Source organism: Odontomachus brunneus, unplaced genomic scaffold (assembly GCF_010583005.1).
Source record: "Odontomachus brunneus isolate Ranch 3 - 2012 unplaced genomic scaffold, Obru_v1 Obru_scaffold_104, whole genome shotgun sequence".
NCBI lineage: Eukaryota > Metazoa > Arthropoda > Insecta > Hymenoptera > Formicidae > Odontomachus > Odontomachus brunneus.
This window is the reverse complement of record NW_022639554.1, coordinates 897429-898165: the sequence shown is the minus strand read 5'-3', so window position 1 is coordinate 898165 and position 737 is coordinate 897429.

The window sequence follows — 737 nt, the reverse complement described above, 5'->3', positions numbered from 1 at the left end:
ACGACGGTCTGTTTACCTAGCCTTTGTGGAGCTTAGAGTTTTTGTTAGAGCCATTATCTAGGTATTGCTATTACCAATTATTTAATCATCATTATTTCGTTATTATCGTTAATAATGAATAACAATAACTGGACAACGGTGATAATAACTGGTTAAAGACGAGGTAAAGAAATTGTAACGGTACGCCCGAGTTACTTTCCTATGCGTAATAGCAATAATTAAATAATAACCGAATAAATTAAATAACAATCAAATAAAGAAATAATAATACTCGAATATTAAATAGATGATAATAATATTTGATCGGCATTGAAGAACTCGATCGCGATGTTTCTCTGTCTGACAAGTAAAAAGGAAACGCGGTAATTATCTGTCGCGGTAAAGCCCGCAATACCTGCTCACGTGAAGAGTACGCGTCTTCAGTTGTCTTAATTATCGTCTTAATTGTCGCGGAGTCAAAACGTGGTATTAAAAATCGGCGCGGAATAATCTAGAAAATAACACGGTACTCTCATGCGTTCGCCTCGACAGTTGAAAGTGCTATAATGTGACGTTCGAGCACGTGCTCACGCATGCGTGTTTACATGACCCAACCGCGCGGCCCCCAACCAAGCGCCATTTAGTTAGCGGCACGAGCCGGTCGTTACGACAGTCCGTTCACTTAGCCTTTGTGAAGCCTATATATATTTATATATATATATATATATATATATATATATATATATATATACGTTTTT